Below are 25539 nucleotides of genomic sequence, written 5' to 3'. Positions count from 1 at the left end.
AGAAATTAAAATGCGTTTGCTTGTTGGGAATTACGAAACGTAACGTTTTTGGTGGCTGATAATACGATAATACTTCTCGTCAGAATGTATTCTGTGTCTTCCGCTTCGTAAATCTGTCTGAAGGAGGAAGCTGTCCTGAAACGTCCAAAAGAGCCATGGAAATCCGTTTACGAGAACAGTGCTTTCACTACTCAACACAATAAAGATTCAATAGGGATGACTGCGTTGGTAACACTTCGCGTGAACAGAAATTACTTCCACACTACTGTCACGTCGATAATTCAAGTCATTTTTTTTCAGTTATTTACACGGTAAACTTAGGTGACAAGCCTATTTGCATTCAAAATTTTTTGACAAATAATTTGGAAAAAATATACATGTGTTTACGTTCCACATAATACTTTTGAATGGTTTGCATAAAACACGGACAAAGTTGGGGTGTAAATATTTACAAGCAATTTTCATAAAAACCGGACGCCAGTTTACGTTTGAAAATCTATTAACAATCTGCATAAAAAAATCCAACAGCAATTTTTTATCCTAAACGATAATTATATACAACTAGCTTAAAATCTCACCTGTAGGACGGGTTTTCATAATACATGTTCCTGCTATCATATGCTATTGTTTCTTTAATTTTGCTTGCGTCATTTAATATAGAATTTTCATGGGGTCTTCTTTACGGCACAGATGATTGCATTCTCTATTTATCAATTGATAAAATGTGACCGACACCTTACAAGTTTTCCTCGTGACCAAAATATGAAGAACCAAGAACGAAAATGTTATGTCAGTAAGACTACAAGAAAACTTAAAAAGAGTTCTATATTTACGGTCGCAAACTGGTCAATTTATCTTCAGTACCAACACATAGTTGTTATGTTACGTAACGAGTGCAATGAAACATTGCGACCTTGTATAACATGCAAGACCCAACCTGATTTAGCAAAACAGTGATACGCCAGTTTAGTATATTCTTTAACAACTCGGCAAAACATGCATAACGTCTCACAGGCTCACTTCCCCTTATGATAGGGCAAATGAGAAAGAAAATTAACTATTTAACATAATTACGAAAAGTCAGCACAAATGTTGAAAATCTAAGGAATCCTCCCTATTTCCTTTCCCTTTAGTCATCAGAAAATTGGACGAATTAAAAAAAACAAAGAACAAACGATGAAAAATTTACTGCAGATTCATGTTGCTGCCAACAGCTTTGTCCAGTCTTTTTGAAAACACAAGTCAGGAAGAGCCTCTAGAGAGATGAAGAACAGCACATGAAAAAAAAAAATGCAATTTTGGCTCACGCGCAGCGCAGGGAGCTTAAAAATAATTTGAAAGGTATGGAATCAAAATCCTTCCAGTGACATTTTATTTATGTATTTCGAACTGATACTTTCGGAGAAACTTACTTCGTTTACAGACAAAGAAACCGATGTTATTTTTACACAGTACAGATTTGCATAGAAATCGGACAACAATTTTTTCTAAATGATATTTATATTCAATTTGCATAAAAATTGAAAAATTCGGTTTATATTTGAAAACAGACAGACTGAGAGCAGGAAAGAGGATCCAGTGCGCAGAGAAACCTACTTTATCCATACATTTATTGTGCTGTCTAAGAGTAATGTACTCTCATTTCAGATCATAATGTACGTGATATATTCTAAGTGCAGCATCATAATGTACGTGATATGTTGTAAGTGCAGTATGACGCAATTGCAAAATGACATAAATACTACCAATATTTTAGAGGGAACGGGTGCAATTATTATGTAAAAATATTACACCGTCAGTAGTTCCCGTGACAAGAGCTTGGGTATATTTTCTAGTCAATGCTTTGTTAACCAGAATGCTCCGAAGTTAAGAGCTGACAAAGAGCCGTCGGAACTTAGTACAAATACCACTCCAGCCCTAAGTAAGGTATTCTCCCTCGAGATCAGCATTAGCATATTCTGCACCGCCTTAGACTTTCTCTCTTTAGAATATGCAAGCATAAGTAAACACCCGCGCACATGTCGGTTTAGGAAGCATACGCATGTATATGTATGGTCAACAGCACAGACATAAACGCACGTCTGAAAGATTTTATGTATGTATGTATGTATGTATGTATGTATGTATGTATGTATGTAGATATATATATATATATATATATATATATATATATATATATATATATAATATATATATATATATATATATATATATATATATATATATATATATAATATATATATATATATATATATATATATATATATCTGGAAGCCCTATGATAGCCGTTAATCAGCTCAGTGGTCTAGTTATACTATTTTAATAATAATGATATATATATATATACAGTATATATATATATATATATATATATATATATATATATATATATATATATATATATATTATATCTGTGAGAGAGAGAGAGAGAGAGAGAGAGAGAGAGAGAGAGAGAGAGAGAGAGAGAGAGAATAAAGCAACAGACTCTTGCATCTTTTGCAAAGCACAGAAACTTGGATGAAAATTAACCTTTCCACAGACGTGATGATCATTGCCATTCCTTCCAGCTGAGCTCCAACTCGTGGTGCCTCTTTAACAACAAGAAATGACGGGCGTATATCATTAACACTATGACGGGCTTATGTTTACAATGACGGCATTCTGAAATCATCTACATAAGAGGAGAAGAGAGCCTTCCCTTTCCCGGCCACAATTCTGTACAGTGAATATCTTTTTAGACATTATTGTGGAAATGGAAGTGTGGAATTCAGCCAAAGCCAGACACATGGGGCGAGAAAGCCTTTCATGATATAGTGAGATGGTGAATAGTGAGTTTAATATCGTGATTCGACAGTCAGATGGTGGACAGTGAATGAAATGATTTCATGACTCGATAGTGAGAAGGTGGATAGTCAATTTAATGAGATATCATTATTCGATAGTGAAATGATGGACAGGGAATTTAATGAGATATACAGTAATAAGATGGTGAGATGAATAGTGAATTCAATGAGACTTCACGATACGATAGTGAGATGGTGGACAGGAAATTTAATGAGATATGATTTGATACGAGATGGATGATAGTGAATTCAATGAGATATGATACAATAGCGAGATGATGAATAGTCAGATGATGGACGGCACATTTCATGAGATATCAAGATACGACAGTGAGATGATGGATGACCAATTCTGTAACAAGTCTGAAGTAGAATACAATAAAGCATTGTTCTGCTACGAATATCTGGGGAATGAAATCCGTTTCCTTATTTAGATTGCCAGGGTATTCACTTTCCAAATAAACTTCAATCACATTACATTCCATATTATTTCTGTGACGCCTTGCTCTCAAACGAATTACTAATAGTGTCAACAAAGATAAAATTCCATTTTTTTTTCTTTCCAAACAACCAGTCGACACATCATATTCCCTTCAGAAAATAAAAAAGGCTTATAACAAAGTGAAGTTGAACGGTAGCCTCGCTAGGGTTGAAAACTTCCTCAGGGAATGTAAAAAAATGTTTCAAAGAAAAAAATGACTTGAAAGCTAAAATGACCTAATAAATACAAACCATTGTGTTCCCGGAAAAATTAATCTCATAAATTACCCATCATTATGCAATTAAAGTTTAGCGCTAAAAAGCAAGAATGATTTCCCAAAAAGCTGAAGCATATATATAACTAACTGGCTTCATAAAGACATTTCAGGCGTTCATAATAACACCAGCGAGACCTTAATTATCTCTGCAAACATTCGGGAGTGACAAGTTTATTACCAGTTAGTTAACATATTCGCTTCTCTCTCTCTCTCTCTCTCTCACCTCTCTCTCACCAACACAACCATCAGTGTGTCTGCTCGCGCGCATGGGCACGCAAACGAGCGCGGAGATAAAAGGAGAGGAAATAGAAGGGGGTAAACTTGAATGGAAATGCGGAGCTGAGAATCAGTTAATAAGAGTCTGATATCCGCCACGTGTTTTGAAAGAGAGAGAGAGAGAGAGAGAGAGAGAGAGAGAGAGAGAGAGAGAGAGAGAGAGAGTCGGTGTATGCGTGTGTTCTCATACATTCGATTCCCTGTGTTCCTAACTGGGGAAAAGCACGAAACTTCAAGCATGCCGTCACTTTTACAGAATCGATTCGATGAGACCACAAGCTTCACACGTCGTATCATATTTCTCGAACGATATGAAACAATTTGCAAGCAAACTGTCATCCGTATATGTATGATGGAAGCCTTAACCCTGCTGGATGATGCGACGGTTCCGTCGAATGCGGAACCAGTTGTTACCCCCACGGATATTACTTATGGAATGGAATATCATATTTAGGCCAAAGGCCAAGCACTGGGACCTAAGAGGACTTTCAGCGCTGAAAAGGAAACTGAGGGTTAAAATGTTTTAATGGTGCAACAGACGGAAAACCTCGCAGTTGCACTGTGAAACAATAGAAAGGAAACGGTGGAAAATGAGATGGAGGAAAGAGAATATTGATTTTAAGATCTCTGAGAGAATTTCGTAAATGCTCTGTCAAACCGTAAGTGTAAAGGCAGCTTTTAAATTTTATATTTCCTTGCGAACTACGATGATTATTTTCAACTAAATATAATCTTTAGAAGTGATACTGTTCTTTACTAAGGAATACTGAGGATGATTTCCAGGAAAGTACCCGGTGTTTTCATTCAGTGACAAATGCTTATCTCTGAGTATGTTTTACTTCTTTAAAGAATACATGTTCGTTTCCATAATACGTTTTTTTCTGGAATATCTTATATTTTACTAATGACAGATTTCCTTGTGATAGTAATTATCTTCCTTTTCTGACTAAGACTAAGAAGAAATCATATGAGATATGGGGATATATGGGGAAGAGATTAGCTTACTCGCACATGCTAATATATACTTCTACCCGACGCTTTGCTCGAGAGTGCTCATGCGAGAGCATCTAATTATTTGGCTGTTCATCATACCTTTGTAGATGGAAGTTTGGAAGACGAATCCGTTTGCCTCAGTTCTTAACAATGGCGGGTTTCATATCCCCTAAAATCTGTACCGTGGAAAGGGGACTTTGTTGAAATTCAGTGAATATAATATTTGCAATAATTATAAAAATAATTCTCTGTATCTTCTTAATCTCTACTGATAATGTGGGTAGTGTAACACCGAACATGTTTCTCATAAGCCAAGTTAGAAACCAATGTGAAGGAGAGAGATTCCATTTCATTACTAAACTATATATATATATATATATATATATATATATATATATATATATATATATATATATATATATATATATATATATAATAGCTTAGCGTAAGGAGTCAGGAGTCAATCCATCCATATTAATAATCACCGATAAAGGAAAGAGGACACACACAGATGTACAAGCTGTCATTATTCCAACGTTTCGTAATTGTCCACATAATTACATCATCAGGGCTATTACAATGAAACATAAAATTCGTTGTAAATTTGTAAAAACTAAAACCAAAAATTAAGAACTGAAAAAGCTGGAAATTATTATTACAAAATTTTAAAAAATTATAGAACATTAAAATTAAAGGAATGAAAAGAATTAAAAATATATATATATATATATATATACATTAAAATGAAAATAACAGAATATACATTAAATTAAAAATGAAAATAGCAGTGAACAGAGATACAGAACAAAAGATTAAGGACCGACCTAGAGAAGTGACAGCCTTAAACTAAACGCAAACATGAATAAAAACAACACAAATCAAAAACAAATACAGAGGGGAGGAGGACGTATGCGTGTTTAACTATGGAACAAGTTGTTTGATAAAAAGTGATTCCAGAATAACAAGGTCTTGAGGGTTGGTGGTGTGGCCTAAAAATGCAGAAGTTTTTATTGTCGATATGTGCTTTACAAATTTTCGAGTGGTTCCTAATATTCGAATGTTATGGCTTTGAAATTCAGGTACCAGTACGAAAACTTACGTCACGATGAGAATCGATACGCACATTAAGGAGTCTGCGGGTGGATCTCACATAGGCCTTGTTTGATATTCAAGGCGAGTATAGGCTACTTATAATCAACCCCAGAGGACATATAAGGTGATAATTATCGCTTCTTAGTTTTAAAGAGTGAACCGATGGTGAAAGGGTTCTTCGGAATTAAATTAACATCAATGGCATAAAAATGCTCCTGAATAATTTGCGTAAACTTTTTGTGAAATTTGAAGTCATGAATAAATGGAAAGCATGCGTAAAACTCCATTTTTGGGACAGTTAAAACTTATGGTTTTGTGATGAGATGTTTGTTTACAGTTGATATGATTTCCTATACACCAAGTTTGCATGAAAATTTATTAATAAAAAAGTCATTAAAAGCTGGTGTATAGGAAATTATATCAACTGTAAACATACATCTCATTACAAAACGAAAAGTTTTAACTGTCCCAAAAATGGAGTTTTACGCAGGCTTTCCATTCACTCATGACTTCAAATTTCACAAAAAGTTCACGCAAATTATTCAGGAGCATTTTTATGCCATTGATGTTAATTTAATTCCGAAGAACCCTTTCATCATCGGTTCACTCTTCAGAACTAAAGAGCAATAATTATCACCTTATATGTCCTCTGGGGTTGTTTATGAGTAGCCTATACGTGCCCTGAATGTCAAACTGGGCCTATGTGGGATCCACCAGCAGGCCCATTAAGGTGCGTATCGATTCTCATCGTGACGTAAGTTTTCGTACTGGTAGCAGAATTTCAACCCCACATCATTCGAATATTAGAACCACTGAAAATTAGCAAACACATATTGACAATAAAAACTGCCATTTTAGGCCATACTAACAACCCTCAAGACCTTTGTTATTCTGGTAATCACTTTATTAAACAACTTGTTCCGTCATTACACACACATACGTCCTCACTCCCCTGTATTTGTTTGACTTAATCGGTGTTTTTATTTATGTTTGTGTTTAGTTTAAGGCTGTCACTCCTCTAGGTCGGTCCTTACTTTTCTGTTCTGTAGTTCTGTTCACTGCTATTTTGATTTTTAGTTTAATGCATGTTCTGTTACCTTTCATTTTAGTGTTGTATATATTTTTTAATTTTGTTCATTCCTTTAATTTTAATGTTCTGTAATTTTTTTATATTTTGTAATAATAATTTCCAGCTTTTTCCATTCTTAATTTTTTGGTTTTAGTTTTTACAAATTTACAAGGAATTTGGTTTCATTGTAACAGCCCTGATGATGTAATTATGCGACAGTTACGAAACGTTGAATAAAGACAACTTGTACATCTGTGTGTGTCCTTTCACTTACACTTATACTGATGATTATATATACATATATATATATATATATATATATATATATGTGTGTGTGTGTGTGTGTGTGTATGTATATATATAATATATAAATATAAATATATCTTGTATATATATTATATATAAATAATATACAGTGGTACATATATTATATATATATATTATATTATATATATATATATATATATATATATATATATATATATATATGTATAACTGAATCACGAAAATATGGGAATGTGATGAATATATAAATAAGATAAAATCACGAAGAAATGGAAACACTGGAGTGCTGCAGAGGCCTTTTCGACACTAGTCCTTTACTTAGCAGTCTGCAAAGGACGGGACTAGTGTCGAAAAACTCTGTGCGTTTCCGTTTCTGTAATTTTATTTTATATATATATATATATATATATATATATATATATATATATATATATATATATATATATATATATATAGATAGATTCACAAGATAGAGTCTCCACACTAGTCTCACACACACACACACACGCATACACAGACACACGCGACAAAGGTCAAACCAACTACATTATCCACAAGTCTGGAATTGAACGAATGCACGCGCGCACCCTCTACCAACACTGAATTCAGAATTCTTGGGTAGATTCTATTTAATCGCTCTGCCGAACTTGAGGGGCTTCAAGTGCAAGCTCTGGTTTCGGGGAGTCTGGAATAGACGTCCTCGAAAGAGTCATGCCCTCGGAGGAGAGGCTCCCTGTTGAACATGCCACGTGCAGTGCAAGCTGTGCCTTGAGAAGTGGTCGCCGTCTTCGATTTCGGGCTTATCTTTAGGGTCTCGTCGAAGGAGGCACGCGTGAGAGAGAGAGAGAGAGAGAGAGAGAAATCTCATGAAAGGCTGAATACAAGGCCCTCCAGCATTTTCAACTTCGATACACTGGTATGCTATCATGGTATACTACTGATCACTTCCGTCTGCTATTCTCTCTGTCTCTCTCTCTCTCTCTCTCTCTCTCTCTCTCTCTCTCTCTCTCTCTCTCTCATCATTTACAACAATCGATTCGCGACCACGTGCATGATTCAATAAGAGAGTCACGCTTCTTTTTCTCTCTCTCTTTTTTTCTGTGAGTAGACGTCTAACACCTACCATTTGTGCTAAAAGAGAGAGAGAGAGAGAGAGAAGAGAGAGAGAGAGAGAGAGAGAGAGAGAGAGAGAGAGAGCTGAATACTTTTTCATTTATAATGTATCATCCACGATAACGAATTTTAAGGTTGTGTTTTGAGCAAAAAGAAAAAATAAGTAAAAAATTTTCCTGAAAATGACATACCTCTTAGGGATTAAGTATTTTCCCCTGAAATACGAAATAAATGTTCACAAAAACTTTTTCCGGTAACAGTCACAGGTTCGAGTTTATCACCAGTTTTCTGGGAACATTTCCTAACCCCATAGATGTCTTCGCCGATTTCTATGGACAGCAAAAGTTTGTTCATTAATCTCTTCGTTCGCGTGTACCCAGTGACAATATTTCATTCACACTGAAGGGGTGAAAGACCGTTTATCTTGTTTTTGGGGCATCCTTAACTTCTAGCCGGACTATAAATACACACTGAGTCTCTGTCTAGACGTCTGTAATGCTGGGAACGAATACGTTACTGAAATTGGGAAACGCAGCATTTGCATTTTACACGAGCAGAATATCCCTCTCAAATTTCATGCCCAACCTCTCTCTCTCTCTCTCTCTCTCTCTCTCTCTCTCTCTCTCTCTTTCTGATTTCGGCGATCTCAATTCTCGCAATCCTGATTATATCTTTACAACTCGTACCCAGTTCCAAAGTCAGTCTTGATATCTTTGCTGTCAACAACACTACAAATAATGACCGAATCCACACGGAGGGAGAGGCTGGACGAGGCAACTCTCAGAACTCTACAGTGGAACTGTTTCACTTCAATCTCCTTATACTGGTACATACATACATGTATAGTCAGCCAGTTAAAATGTGTGCATGTATTACTATAATAAATGTGGAGCATTTTTCTTGAGTAACACTTGAGCGTTATCAAAAGAAAACTCCAGCTGCCGTCCTATTCATCTTCTAGAGGATTCATTGGAGCCCCTGTACAAGGTATCTTCTAAAGCTTTTGAGCCACTTCACTTTACTTAGGCGAAAGTCTGATCTACAGCACATAGACCATTCCCAAGAGCAAACTGCTGGTCTCATTTCCTGGAAGTGAGGTCCTTCAGTTCATACATTGGGTTATACTTTTCCTCCAACGCCTTTTTCTGTTTGTATTTCTTGAAACAGAGATGGAGAGAAGGCCCTATATTCTACACACCGTGTTAAATTATACTGACATTCTTTTATTTTTGGTTTTTGTGCTTCTGTACCCAGTCACTGCTTGGTTACCCCTACAAAAGAACAAAGACTGTCATGACTAGCTCAGCCTGTGATACAACTTCAATGAGTCAAAGAGGGCATTAACATGAGCTAACTGTGAGCCAATGTAATGTGTTTTAAGAGTGCAAAGAGCATTTTTTACTCTCTTTAATTGAAATGCCATTTTACTCAACCAATTTCGTGACTTTAAAAAAAACCATGTCTGTTATCTGCGTCATGACGCTACTGTGTTTGTGAGAGGACACCTCGAGCCCTTCTCTTTATCTTAATTTGAAAAATGGAGCAAGTCTGCCCAAGTATGAATAATGCATTGAGAGATGATGACGATGTCAGTGATGCACTCTTGAAACACTTTTAATTAATTTTTGCTCTGTATCATTCTGCATTAATATTTGATAGATACAAGAATGCATAGAGAGAGAGAGAGAGAGAGAGAGAGAGAGAGAGAGAGAGAGAGAGAGAGAGAGAGAGGAAACTGGGAACTCAGCTTTTAACGTCAGTTTACTCTGATGAATAACCCGGACACGAGCACGAATTATAAGAGTGAGCACTTAATTTTCTGAAGCGAGGCGCATGAGTAAACGCTTCAGGATAAGCGGTAATACTTACGAGCAAGCACGTCATTTTAAGAGGCCATTTTAAGGGGTTCTGCTTAAGGGCAAACAATTCTTTATAAAAAATAAGATATACGACTAAGCACTTCACTGTCAGAAATGAGACATAAGATTAAGCACGCTACTGCCAGCATTGAGACATAAAGAGCAAACGCTCCACTTTCAGAATTGAATTACATGCATAAACAGTTCACTCTCTTATGTGATACAAAGGATAAGACACTTCCCTTTCAGACGAGATACAAAGGAGAAAACACTTCACTTTCAGAGGCGATACAAAGGAGAAAACTGTTCTCTTTCAAAAGTGATGCAAAGAAGAAACACGATTTCAGAGGAGGTACAAATGAGAAAACGCTTCACTTTCAGAGGATATACAAAGGAGAAAACACTTCACCTTCAGAGGAGATATGAGGAAAAAACACTTCACTTTCATAGGAGATACAAAGGAGAAAACACTTCATTTTCAAAGGAGATACAAAGGAGAAAGCACTTCACTCTCAGAGGAGATACAAAGGAGAAAGCACTTCACTCTCAGAGGAGATACAAAGGAGAAAACACGTCACTTTCAGAGGATACACAAAGGAGAAAACATTACACTTTCAGAGGATATACAAGGGAGAAAACCATTCGCTTGCAGAAGAGATACAAAGGAGAAAACACTTCACTCTTACAGGAGATACAAAGGAGAAAACACTTTACAGGAGGAAGAGAAAAACACTTCTTACAGGAGATACAAAGGAGAAAACACTTCACTCTTACAGGAGATACAAAGGAGAAAACACTTCACTCTTACAGGAGCTACAAAAGAGAAAACACTTCACTCTTACAGGAGATACAAAGGAGAAAAAACTTCACTTTCAGAGGAGATACGGAGAAGAAAACAGTTCATCTGAAGAGATACTAAAGGGAAAACACTTCACTTTCAGAGGAGATACAAAGGAGAAAACACTTCACTTTCAAAGGCGATACAAAGGGGAAAACACTTCACTTTCAGAGGAGATACAAAGGAGAAAGCACTTCACTTTCAGAGGAGATACAAAGGAGAAAACACTTCACTTCCAGAGGAGATACAAAGGCGAAAATAATTCATTTGCAGAGATACAAAGAGGAAAACACTTCACTTTCAGAGGAGCTACAAGGGAAAAACAATTCATTTGCAGAAATACAAAGGGGAAAACACTTCACTTTCAGAGGAGATGCCAAGGAGAAAGCATTTAATTTTCAGAGGAGATACAAATGAGAAAATGCTTCACTTTCAGAGCGGATACAAAGGAAGAAAGACTTCACTTGCAGATGAGACACAAAGAAGGAAACACTTCACTTTCAGATGAGATACAAAGGAGAAAACACTTCTCTTGCAGAGAATATACAAAGGAGAAAAGACTTCACTGTCAAAGAAGATAGAAAGGAGAAAACACCTCACTTGCACAGGAGGTACATAGAAGATGCTTCACGTTCAGTGATGAGACAGACTTATAAAATTCTCTCTCATAACTAAAATATAGGGATAAACACTCACTGAGGATAGAAAAAGGAAAAAACACTTTACTTTCACGGGAGTTACAAAGCACAAAACACTTCACGATCGGTGTTGAGACAGGATTATACAATTCATTTCTAGAACTGAAATACAGGTATAAACTCTTCACTTTTAGAGGTGAGGCAGGAACAAACACTACACTTTTGGAGGTGGGGCACAGGAGTAAACACTTCACTTTCAGAGGTATACGGGAATAAACGCTTCACTTACCAATGTGAAACAGGAATAAATTCTCTCAGAGAAGTGAGGCGAGTAAACACTTCAATATAAGAGATCATGCATAATCAGAAGTAATACATGAGAATAAAGTTTTCAATTTTAGAAGTGATTTACAAGTGTAAACACTAAATTTTCAAAAGTGACGCATAAAGAGTAGGCACTTCATTTTCACTGCAACGTCATTTGTGGAAATAAACTAACCTCGTATAAACAACTTTGTCACTAGCAATCTTGGCAAAGAATGTAAACTGGATAACGTAACATAAAATTTGGTAGCACTATGTACCAAGTGATAGTCTTTACAGGCTTCATGGCGTCTGAAATTGCAAATTTTAAAGTAACTTGTATTTTTCCTAACATACAAACCTCAAGTTCTTTACATAGGATTTTGCTCGCGTTCGCAAGCAAAAATTCTATGTAAAGACCGAAGGTTTGTATTTGTGTAGGATCAACTACCAGTTTGTAAAACAGAGTTTGTTTTTTTTAATTCCTTGCAATACACTCCAACAAAAAATTTGCTTCCCTGGTGTTTTTGTCCTTTGGATTAATGACATACCGTGTATGACAGAAATGAGGTGCCACTGGCAATCATTAGTATCAGATGACGAAGAAACAACCGTATTAGTGATGAACACTGAGGGAATCCAACCCTCAAAAAAAAAAAATAAAATAAAATAAAAAATAAACCGATGGCATAATTGTGCCAGGAACTTGGGAGCATACAACACATGTACTGGGGTTACGAAAGGGTTGAATTAAAAGAGCCGAGGTCAAATTGATCGTTGTGAAATTATCAGCAGTTTGAAAAATTACCTCTCGTAAAGGTCACGCGTACCAGCGACATAAATGAGACTATAAATGAACTAGTAATAATCCCACGCAGTTTAAATTCAAGCAGACGGTAAAGTTGATTTACCCGGAGATAATTAGCTTTGTCCCAGACTTCACGATCAAAATGGTTCTTGCGTCAATCCTTTCTTAAACAATGCTTTCCACAAAGGAAGAGCCCATATTGGCATGTTCAATGAAAAAAAGACTATCTTTTACACAGTTTCATTCACAAGAGAAATGTACGGTTAGGTTAAAAAAAAAAAGAGAGAACAAAAAAAAAACTCGCAGAGGCATGTCCTGTGGTAACGTGATGTTTTTACACAGTTATGTAAGGATGTAAGGAGAGTCTTTCGTTTGACTGTACCACTACCACCTCGCATGGAAGTTAGCTTTATTTTATGGGAATTTTTAAATTTCTCATCTATCTTGAGTATCCCGGTTATTTTTTTCTTAATATAAGATCTATCGTAACAAGCAATAACAGATCCAAATTCTTAACCCAAAGGAAAAATGTGTATTACATTAAAAGCTACTATTATTTACTTTAAATATGATCATACAAAATGCCGCAAAAGGACACGACGACTGCTTGCGTCTAGACAAACACGTTTATTAAATCTTCTTCCCTCTGAGGACTAAAGTTCTACCAGACACCACTTCAATACATAAAACTATATTAAGGATCTTGGGTTCAAGGCCGAAAAAGGAACTGAAGTTGCGATGAAAAAAAGAGAACAAAACTTGTATCTAGAGTACAAAGCAATTTGACAGCCAATCCTGGACGAGAGAGAGAGAGAGAGAGAGGAGCCGAACTCAACAGGAAAACGAAAAATCCCTTTTTTGAATTATCTCCGTTCGCTTAGCGTTGTCAGTTCTCCATTCAATTACAGATTCCATTACCGTCCTTGTGCAAGCATTGTTGCATCTCACTCGAATAACTGCATTAGCAGAATCAATTCGGCGAAAATTTCCGCTCAAAAAGAACAGAGGAGAAGCAAAGGAAAATTGCCTGACAGTACGGCATACCTGAGCCGGCTTTTTTTTTTTTTCGTTGCCTTATTTAACTTTGTTCTATTTCACAGGATAAAAGTAACCCGAGTTTTTAGGTGGGCGAGGGGTTTTAACATCAACTGCGCTCCGCTAACTTTGCGTACAGCTGTTTGTCACTGGACTTTCTTAATTGCGTTTGATATCACTGGACGTAAAAACGTTTATTTTCAATGCGTGGCTATGAAAAATAATCTGGTGGGGGTGGGGTTGGGGTGAATTAGGACGATTCCGAAATTTCTCTTCAAGGTATCAGCTAATGGTCTTCCGAATTACAGACAACTGAGCAGAGGAAATAATGCATAGAGAACAACGACTGCTTGACTTGCTACACACAAGTAACAAAGAAATTCATTGTTGCAAATATAATTAAAACCATAACTCTAACTAGATGGGGAGACAGGCTCCCTTTTTAATTAACAGAAGGGCAGGTAAGACGTGCAACTGAAGGGCCTTATCGAGCCTTGGCCTAAAGAAAAAATAGTAGTAGAAGGAAAGAAAATGCCTTGGGACAAAGGTTCAAGCAAGCAAAAGAGAAAATGGAAAGAGGGAGATACGCCGGAAAAGGAATAATAAAAAAGTATCCAAATGAAAAGTCGACGGCTAAATACAACGGAAGATAACTACCAACTGGAAATCTTTAAAGGGTCTCTGGACACTTTTTATTCATCACAAATTGTATAGCTGCAACACCAAACCGATTTTAGTCGAGAACATTTAAGAGGACAATGAATCAATGCTCAGTCAAATGTGAAGCTTTTTCAAATTATGCATGACCTATGTGAAGGTCAGGAACAAGAAAACACGACAGGAATGGTAAGTGCAAGACTAAGCAATAGCGAGCATGCTTTTCTTTTTTTTTTTTTAGCTAAAAGAACATCTTTTTCCTTTTAGTTAAAAGGACATCTTTTAAGGTAGAACGAGTCCGCTAAGTACCTAAAGGAATGGCTACTGAACGAAATAAGAGCGAGACAACTTGTATATATATGAATCAATCTCCCAAATCCCTTGTTATTCTTTCAAAAGCCATTATTTTTCCACGCGTCCACTTTTTTCTTCCTAATTTGCTTTTTTGGTTAATTTAATACATTTCAAGCAAGGTGTGATAAACCGCTAATAGATGTAAGAAAAGAAAATGACAAAAGTGTCCAAGTGGTATGAAGACCTTCGAGAAACGTCACTTGGTCTTCAATACATGAGACCTCTCTCTCTCTCTCTCTCTCTCTCTCTCTCTCTCTCTCTCTCTCTCTCAATGTCTCCTCTCCCTTGACAACTGACACACACCAACCTCCACAGACATCCTACCACCCCCTCCCTCCCCAGGGCCCAGGAGTCAAACAAGGGTGCACTTGTGGATCTTTGTAAATGACGTCACACGAGTCTCTGGTTTCAGGGACATCTGGTGTTGCCCTTCTTCGTCCATGAGCGAGTCTCGTCTGATGAGAGAGATCCCTCAGCCACTCGAGCTAATGCGAACTTCATGAGAGATCGCCTTAATACTCTCTCCCCATTATTCGGAAACCGCACGGCACGACGAGGCTCGAAAGAAAAACCGTATTCTCCCACTAAGCGGCGATCAAGAGCTGACAGGAATGGTGCATGTCTTGACAAAAAAGTCTCAGACTGTTCTGAATAGAAATCTATAGATGAACGAAATAAATAATTGATTAATAATTAATACAATGTAATGTGATGGCTATGAAAGTGGCGAACGCTTGTGGGCTCATACTTAGTGCATGTATGTATGTATGTATGTATGTAGGAGTACATACATACATACATACATACATACATACATACATACTCGTACATATACATATTATATATACATATATAAAAGATATATTTAAAAATTACAAGGTGTGTGTGATTCAACAAACAACGCGCAAACGCACAGTGCATTCACAGTGAAAATTTTCGAAGAAATATATTACATGTATTACTTACATATGAGCATGCGTAACGTCTTTTTTCGTTCTACTGACATGGTAACCCCCAACAAACTTATTTGAAGCTTCGCTGGCCTCCAGTGCTAATCACATTTTAACTTGAAGAAAATAATGATGTGTTTTGTTAAAGTCTTGACCAAATCATAAACGCTTAAGAACAAAAGAAAAAAACGAGCTCTTCCACAGGTTTCACAAAGATTTATACAAAACTTGCTAATAACTTACGTCAAACTGCATGCAAACCGACTAATGAAAAAGAACTGAATCATAATCACAGCCAATGCTGTTACAATTACTTCACCAATGTACATCAGAATAAACATTCATGCATAAATATATAAGTGTATAGACCATAAAATATATACGTACATAACATGACTGATGAAAATATATGCGTGCATAACATGTTTGATATACACAATATATATCTAAAAAACTACATTTTGAAGGCACTGTTATCTTAGAATTAATACAGTACATTATATAAAACTAACCCAACATATGAAGTTAAGAACGATAGCTATTCTCTTTCAAACTGGCTAAGTCTAAAAAGGAAACAAGACTAGGGGACGAGAGAGAGAGAGAGAGAGAGAGAGAGAGAGAGAGAGAGAGAGAGAGAGAGAACACTCCAATTAGGTTCTACGTTGCTCAGCTCGTTGTGCAAAATAAAGCCTTCATAGCTTCGACTCAAAGTCCATCCTTTGAGCGTTTAGCCAAATGCTACCCTGTATAACTTTGCAAGGAAATAGCCTTGAACTTACATAGGGACTATTTGAAATGTTCATCAATTTGCTTTCCTAACTGGCCGAGGGACCCTCTTGCAATATTACCTTCAAGACGACAACAGCTTAAACTCTGAAAATTCCCCAAAACACCAGAATTGGATTTTTGGGTTAGTAAGATAAAGTGAGTGTTGCACTCCAAAAATGAGGTTGACCGCGCCATTACGCACTTCGAAATCAGACGGGGCAAGTTAATATGCACAGCCAAAATCAATGAGGCAAAGTTAGAGAGCACACCCCAAATCAGATAAGCACAATTATTGTGAATATTGAGAACTCCAAAAATCGTTTCTTCCAAGTAAAAGTCACTTGAAAAAATAAGGTGTGCCAAGTTAATGAGCAGTAAAAAATCAAGCAACCCCAGTTGCTGTTCATTCCAGACCTAAAGAAGGCTAATTGCACTGTGCAGACGACCTTAATTTCCGGACAGAGTCAGTAAATCTAGCTCTGGAAAATTCATTACAACAATGTAACAAAACATATACAGGACTTTTTCCCTGTATGACGCATCGGTTTAATAACCGTCATCCTCATTGCATGGGCAACCAAAATTTTACTCATTAACCCTCAGGAGCCGCTAAATGACGAAGCCTTCTATCGCTTGAACTGCATTAATTTCGGTACGGATCAACTGCTATTTTTGTTTTCGTCTTTTTTGCATTCAATGGAAGATTTCAATGCGAGCCTTTGTCCCCATGGTTTGTTTGACGTGGACGTAAAGTTATTTGAAAGAATAATGTAATAAAAAATATTGCCAAAACAGCGACAATAATGTGAAAACGCGCTGCTCACAACAGACGGCAACTGCTGAAAATGCCAAAGCTTCGGGAGAAAAACGTGTAGTGGAGGAACAAATAAAAAATGAGCACGGAGAGAATAAAAGGAGACAATCTCCTTAAAGTAGCAACTAAGCCCGAGCGATGGGCATTTGATGTGCGTCATATGAGCTCAACGACATCCTTGTTATGATACCCCATGGGAGCTGGATGCATGAATTTGCTTGGAGGTCAAACTAGAGGTTAGTCCTTTCTCTTTTGCATAACATGCCTCGCGTGTATATAAGTAAATATTTTCCCCCGTCTGGTACAGATACTGATAATACACAATGACCTTGTCATGAATTCAATACAGGGCCACGGTTTGATTCCCGGGCGAGGCAGAGCGCGTTGGCCAGGCTCCGTTGAGTCCCAGTGTGCCTATGTTGGATAACATCTTGAATTCTGAGTCTAGTAGCTATTCGACTGTGGTAGCTCGCCGACGAGGTATTGGTAGATCGACACACACACATTTATATATATACAGTATATACAGTATATCATCTACATATACATATCATGTACTGATATATATATATATATTATATATGATATATATATATATATTATATATATATATATATATATATATATATATATATATATATATATATATAATTATAGTCATATACTAGCCTTTTAATAGTCAATGGACCCTCACTTCTTCGCAGAAAATTTGCGCATTTTTTGCAAGCTTCGAGTCGGAGTTGTTCGCTAAACTAAGGACTGATATTTTCGTTCAAGCAATAATCCCTAATTTCCTCGACATCCTGCTAACTTTCAAAATTCGCTTCATATCTTGAGCTGAAAGTTTATGCCGACCTCCTGGAGACTTGGATATACGAGGAAATTCAGAAATCTTCACTGAAAAAAAATTTAATAATAATAATAATAATAATAATAATAATGAAGATCAACTCTACCTGCTGATAAAAAAAAGCCAAAGCGAATAATTTGAACATAACATCTCGCCTTCAAAATCAAATGCACAAAGACGTCCCTTGAAAGCAAGCAAACGCAGACCGTTGATACATGATCACATATGCAAACAAATCTCCTAGACAGAGCTATCGAACAGAAATCAATTTAGAGCGTTCCGGACATAAAATAAACAGAGCAGAACGTGACCATTTTTAACGCGTCAAAAGTATTTGGTAAAAACATTAGATCAATAAGCACTAACTTATTAACTTATGCATTATTATGTCCAGGGTGTACAATGCCCTTATTGGAATTCGTTACAAACTGTCTTAAAATATTTCGCAGTCTGACGGAACCTTGTAAATGCGCAATGGCTACCACACAAGCACTTTGAGAAAATTCAAGACCCGCCACGTAAATTATTATTTACACTTGAAAGAATTTATCCTTGCCAAACAAGATGTTTGAGCTCTCTTGTTATTTTGTATCATCACCACACGTGTTCAGTGTTACGAGTCTCAGGGGAAACTGTGTAACGATGCGGAGTTTTACATAAAATCTTGAAATCACTTCGTTCGTCAAAGGGATACATGGCTTCAATACCGCTCGCTGACTTTTATGGACAATTCACGTCTACGCTGAAGAAATTTGGTCATACAATAATGATTAATGAAACTCTCTCTCTCTCTCTCTCTCTCTCTCTCTCTCGAAGAAATTGCAGGCTACATGCAATTACCTTACAAAAGAGTCCTATTCCACTTAACCGATTTCCCGACAAAGATCTCATTAGCCCGGCACGAGGCCCGTCGTTATTTGCAAGTCTGTCAAACAGGGCTTATAACACTCTTGAGCGTTTCAAGATTAGTGCTTGAACTTCAGACTGCTTGCAGGCATCATGCCACCGCCCACGTCGAAAGTATTATTAAGGGTAGAGTAAGAACTTCAGCATTTCAGGGTAGGGGAAGAAAGAACGTTCTTGAACTCTCAGAGAAATTTAAAAAATCTGCGCAAACTTTTCAAAACGGTGAGACGAAACACTGCTTTTATTTAATTATCGTAGATTCGCAAAATTAGTTATAAAATATACACCGACAGAGAGAGAGAGAGAGAGAGAGAGAGAGAGAGACTGCAAATTGTACGTGAATTCACGTCAACTCTGTTTTCCAAAACTGTAATACTAGACATTAAAATGATTGATTACATTGGGTTCCAAAGTTTTGTGTAACAAGTGCACACAAACACAAACAAACATACACGAGAGAGAGAGAGAGAGAGAGAGAGAGAGAGAGAGAGAGAGAGAGAGAGAGCTTAAATTTTAATAAGCACAGAAAGATAACAAGATAACCCACATTTTGTTCAGGCTTTCTCCCAGAATGCTAATATCGATCAGATACATATTCTGTTTTCCCATGTAATGCCATCAAGAAAGCAAAGGAGCTCAGAAACCTTCAAGTCTCGTGAGCTGTGTCTTTCTTGATGGCATTTGGTGAGAAATAGTATATAACTGATCGACATTAGAATTCCGGGAAAAATGACGAACGAAACATGGGTTATCTTCAGGTACGTATTAAATTTAAGTTTGCTCGGAAATCAATAACCCTAAAATTCCTATCAAATGTTGGATTCCAAAACACTCAATCGCAGCTAGCCTGAGTTTCATTTATTCGTTACATTTCCATTATGGAAACTAACCGATTTACGGCCGACGACAAACATGTGGGACAATTCAGGAGCAATACACGTAAAGCAGTTAAAATGAGGAAGCGTGCACTACTTGAGTGATATCTGGTACTGAATTCAGAAACTTTATATTTTGATATACAGTATATATGTGTATATATATACATATATAATTTTACGTATATAATAAATACATATATATATATATATATATATATATATATATATATATATATATATATATATATGATATATGTGTGTGTGTGTGTGTGTGTATATATATAAATCACTTTTAGTGGGGGTTTAATTTTCCCTACTGACAGCCACTGCTGTGTTTGTTCTTTGCCAGAATGGAACTTGAAAATTTTTTTTTCACTTTTTCTTTACGCATGTAATTTCGCTTGCTATTCCGAACACAGCATGAGTGCTGCCTTTGCTCTTTTTCATTCTGGTTTCTAAAGCAAAAAACTAGATTTTCTAAGCGTGACTTCACTCATTAAGACTTTAATGGAAACTGGTGTTTCTGGACCAAATGGCCTCGGTACTGTACCTGACTTCGTGATGGTTTTCAAATGTGTGCACATCTTGTCAAGTAATGGCTGAAAAATAACGAAGGAGACAATTTCAAGAATTTGAGACCTTGAATGCGAATTGCGAAGTAAGAGCATTCCCGGCTGGATCATGCATAGTGGGTCATGGTAGAAAGCTTTTAACATTGGTTCTAGGGTGGTGAAATTGTCAGAAAGGATCTGATTTTCTGGTATGTGGATAAAATTTCGAACATTTTCCTAGCTTCATCGCTGCCAATCTTGAAAAGCTAGGATTTTTTTCACGTGAGTTGTTTCATAGCATGCAAATGGTGCTTATGCCTCTTTCAGAATGTTTTCAATATCCACGTCGACTGTTTACTACAGTTCGCTATGATTCTGTCTATAAAACCTGACTATGTTTTGTCCTCAGAGGTGATGACCAAGTCACTGACTTCGAGCTCCATCGTCATGGCATTTCCGTCTGGGTTACGACTTGCTGCGGTATTTCATGATTTCTTACCGAAAAGTGATCAAATTTATCTCCTCTGAAGATCGTCTACTTTCTCAACGCCTCAGGGTAAATAACATTAGCTAGGCCCATTTCAAATTGTTCGTAGTTTTCACAAGTATGTGATATCGTAGATACGTGAGAACTGCTGACGAATAGCGATATAAATAAACACTAAGTATCAATCTCTTATTATGATGAAGAGAACTGGACCAAGGACCGTTTCCCTGTGGAATACCGGGTAACGACTTGGTCTGGTTTGGGGATATTTGAATTTAAGAGGAAATTACTCAGGCTTTTATGGGTCCACCAATTTGCTTTTCCTTGAGTCTAGTGCATACTACAAAGTGATCAACTTTACTGAAAGTTGTAGGGAAGTCAAGACAGATGGTATCTACTTCACAATTAGGTTCTAAGATGCCGGCTGTCTACTCTGGTGGAATGCTCAGCTGACATACTGCAGATCTCCTGAGAGAGAGAGAGAGAGAGAGAGAGAGAGAGAGAGAGAGAGAGAGAGAGAGAGAGAGAGAGAGAGGGGGAAGGAAATGTTTGTTGCTAGAAATTATTTACTGGAGATTATTAGTGCATTCATCCCAGATCGGCATTCTTCCAAACTATATAACGGTACACTACACTCACCAAGTATTGCGGGTTTCCTTACATACTGTATGCAATGTACGTGAGAGAGAGAGAGAGAGAGAGAGAGAGAGTAGAGAGAGAGAGAGAGAGAGAGAGAGAGTTAAGTATATCTTAGTTTAACTGAGACCACTGAGCTGATTAACAGCTTCCAGGGTTAAACTGGGAAGGATCAGATTTATTTTTACGTGGCTAGAACCAACTGGTTACCTAGCAACGGGACCCACAGCTTATTGTGGAATCCGAACCACATTATGCTGAGAAACGAATTTCTATCACCAGAAATAAATTTCTAATTCTTCGTTGGCCGCTCGAGTCGTGCACTGGTAACAGCGTGCTAGCTGAAAGCTCTACCCACTACAATGAAGAGCAGAAGAGAGAGAGAGAGAGAGGAGAAGGGCGAGTAAATTCCGGCCTTATGCCTATTCGTTAATCTTAAAAAGCAAGTGCGAACGATGGTTATTTTTGTTTGATAATGGCGCTATGACTATGTATGACGGAGCCAGAAGCGTCACCAAAGGAAGCCAGGCAGTTGAGAGAGGCGTCACATTTACACAAAACACGTCCTTTTGTATTATCGGTGGGAAATGTAAAATAGCCTTGGCTGTTCCTCAAAGCCATGAATATCATTTCCCTTGACATTCATAAATTATACAGCACTCACAAAATGCTGATGCCCTACGTAAAAGAAAAATCCTTCTCGCGTTCCTCATCTCTGGGGCCCATTTTCGTGGGATGTAACCTCATATTTACCGTCAACATATGGAACATAAGTCCCAATGGGGAACGAATGATACGTCTGTATTTTTGGTGTTTCCGGTTTGTCGACGGAATTCCTATACACTCTACAAGGAAGAATGTTGACGAATATATGTATAAAATTGTCACACTATAGAATTCCGCGCCCCGCGTAATTTGGGAGTTAAAGATTGCATTAACATTCTTGTTCTCAAAATGGCTTTTGGGACGAGTATGGTACTAGATTCCAATTTTTTCTGCGATCAAATTTCGGTCAGCTAACCATCAGGTAAATAATTCACAGCTAGGTCAACCGAGGCACAACTGATTTACCGGGAAACGGCGTATATCAAATGAATAAAAATCTTGAACTTCAAAGGGAATTGAACCGCAAAAACATTTAGCAGACGGTTTAATGAGATACAGAAACGACACAAAACCTTCAAGTCAATCGGCTGAAAAAACAGTAAGCCTCCTGACTAGTAGGTGGTTGCCAGTTAGGATAAGGACCGGGTAACTAATTTTACCTGTCGGGTGTTTACGGGATACAAAGAGCAAGATGAGGAGATGGGATGTGTTATCCCCCGCAGGCAGTAATCATTCATACAACGATGCAGGAATGCCTTCAATCTTATGTGTATTATTTATCCACGAGAGGTGTTTGCCTTTTACGTTCTTTCCTGGGGAATTACCTACATTAAACACTACTTTACTTAGAAGTGACAAATGAAAAACGAAAGTCAAGTACGGGGTTAGCAATAGCCAGGTTATGATCCCTGCTCTAAAAATTAAATACATCTAAGGCTATTAAATCAGAGTAATCCTCCGGTCGAGATAAGCTATAGTCTAGGCATGACCCCTGCTCTAAAGATAAAGCTAAATTCTAACTAAGACACAAAAACAACACTACAAACGAATAATGCAAAGATTACAGAATGGCAGAAACGTTACAAAAATCGCAGAATACTAAGTGCAGAAAAGCAGAACTACTTCTTTGACTGAAGAATTACAGTAAATGTTATAATGATTCTTCTTCGAGTACAAAGAACAAAAGCTTGGAGAAGCAGAGTGCTATAATGATTCTCCTCCGAGCACAGTATAAGAGTTGTTGAGTAGAAATGAAAATCACAATCCTTCTAGAATACAGAAAGAAAGTTGTCGGGTGGTAAAAGGAATAATGACTTTTCAAAAACTACAAAATAAATGAAAATTTTCAATTAAAGTTGTTAAAGTTAGCAATTCTCCTCTGATTACAGAATGAAAGAACCGTGTAGTATTTAAGGATTAAGGCTTAAAATGATTCTCCTAGCAAATGTCGGAAGACAGAATCGAGTAGTAACAAGGGTTATTATGATTCAGCTTTCGGTATGGAATTATAACCCTTTATTTGAATTTAATTAAAGACAATTTAAGAGTATAAAACAATATTAGAGGATTATTAACAGAAATAAATGGGGAACAATTCTTGACGCATCTCGGCAATCTAACGGCTAAGGACTAAGAAAACAGAAACCAGTTGCAAACATTAATAGGATTGTTTTCACAGGAGAAATAGTACAGGAACATTGTACCTTGTCTGGACAGGAAAGCTTTCCTGATACCTCCCTCCCCCACCCAACACGCACACTCCCCGCCCAATATTAATGCTCACGTTGTCCAGTTGTCGTAGTTAATGTTTATTCAGGGAAGGCAAATCGTAAGGACTGTCACGGAGTCGCTTGCATTTCTCCTACTCCCATCTCCACGGCATGCAAGAGTTCTCTCAGCAGGTTACAAACGGTCCGCAAGTTTTTATTTTATTTTTTTGCTACGACCAACAACGTCTCTCCCGCTAGTGTTTTCAATTTCTCTGGCAGGAAAAACATTCAGGAAAGTTTTCTAATCCCTAAGCCAGCTCCAGTTGAGAGAAATTAATTCTTCTTTCATTTATATACTCAACTATATATACATATATAAGTACTCTGTATGTATGTATATATATATATATATATATATATATATATATATATATATATATATATATATATATATGTACATATATTATATATATACATATATATATATATATATATATATATATATATATAATTTTATATACAGACATGTAGTAGATTAGAGAAAGAGATTTTCTAACCGAGGGTCGGTTCCATCTATCGGGGGGTGGGGTACTAACACGGCAACTGGGTGGAGTCGCCTCCCACCAGGGTTAACTACGTAGGCGATGACGTATCTTAGAGGTACCGGCTATTACAGCAATTCACCTGCTGACGCAATAAGGAGGTAGACAAAGCTCCGCCTAAGTGAGGTATTTGCGTGGGAAGTGAGCAGATCTCTTTCTCTTGGGTACTAATATCAATTAATGAATATGTCATCGGCAAGTGGGCAGAGCCACAGTGGAGAAGCGTTTTCCCCATATGTAAACTTCTCTTTCAACGTAGGTGAAGCCTCTTAACGTCATAGCTTAACGTCGCTATTGTGTTCAAAACCCTTACCTGCAAATTTGATGGCTCTGGCATAGGAAACACACTTTTACTCTGATAAGTACTAGAACCATTGAACTGAGGTACTAAATAATACTTGCCAAAATTAGGTAAGGATATAAAATATATACTTGCCAACTTTAACCTTTATCCGATGCTTTGATAAAAAAAGTGTTGCCGAAAAAGTGTTTCATCGGCTCTGAGTCCCTTAGTAATTGCAAATATTGAAAGCAATGACGTAAGATCTGAATTCGGGGTTGAACAGAAAGTGCCAGATAGAGTCGGAATTAAGTCCTGTATAGGGGTTATTGAAATGACCGGTAGCAATGCATCTTGGCCCATCCAGCAAATTATAAATGAGTTCTGCAAATTGTTACAGCGTCGCTAATCATTATAATAAAGAGAACATAGCCAAAAACAGTTCCTTGCGGGATAACTGAAGTGTCTGGGGCTGGTCTGGACAAGGGTCCATTAGCCGATACTTTAAGTACTCGATTTGACAGGAAATTCACGTAGCCAGGCTTCCATAGGTCCACCCAAACGTTTTTTCTTTGAGATTT

General features: G+C 37.1%; 1 protein-coding gene across 4 annotated transcripts in view; it reads right to left on the bottom strand.

Moving 5' to 3' along the window:
* Positions 1–25539, bottom strand: part of LOC136835960 (spondin-1-like) — a 940271-nt gene that overhangs the window by 743671 nt on the left and 171061 nt on the right. The gene's annotated exons all lie outside the window — the stretch shown is intronic.

The sequence above is a fragment of the Macrobrachium rosenbergii genome, chromosome 55, assembly GCF_040412425.1.
Source record: "Macrobrachium rosenbergii isolate ZJJX-2024 chromosome 55, ASM4041242v1, whole genome shotgun sequence".
Classification (NCBI taxonomy): domain Eukaryota; kingdom Metazoa; phylum Arthropoda; class Malacostraca; order Decapoda; family Palaemonidae; genus Macrobrachium; species Macrobrachium rosenbergii.
The sequence above is the reverse complement of the archived record's forward strand: the minus strand, read 5'-3'. Positions and strand labels throughout refer to the sequence as shown.